Here is a 223-nt window from a genome sequence, read left to right as displayed (position 1 = left end):
TTGAAGTGAAACGCCGTGACCAAAATAATATATTGAAATTAAATCACGGTTGGTATTAAAAGAGAGTTGCAGGCTCTCCTTAATCTGTTCCGGGAGATGATCTGATGGCGATTTCGCGTCCGAGGTGCGTGCGTCTGCGCGTGTGTCCCGGCGAACGCAGAGAAGGTTGCAGTATTATCATTACTGCAGGAAAGTCCGAGACGAAGTGTTAATAGAAGATTGC

General features: G+C 46.2%; 1 protein-coding gene across 1 annotated transcript in view; it reads left to right on the top strand.

Annotated features, from left to right (window-relative positions):
* LOC119589275 overlaps positions 1-223 on the top strand; it is a 63462-nt gene that overhangs the window by 56510 nt on the left and 6729 nt on the right. The gene's annotated exons all lie outside the window — the stretch shown is intronic.

This window comes from Penaeus monodon, chromosome 25 (genome assembly GCF_015228065.2).
Source record: "Penaeus monodon isolate SGIC_2016 chromosome 25, NSTDA_Pmon_1, whole genome shotgun sequence".
NCBI classification, from domain to species: Eukaryota; Metazoa; Arthropoda; class Malacostraca; order Decapoda; family Penaeidae; genus Penaeus; species Penaeus monodon.
Note: the sequence above shows the minus strand (reverse complement) of the source record. Positions and strands in the feature narration are given on the sequence as shown.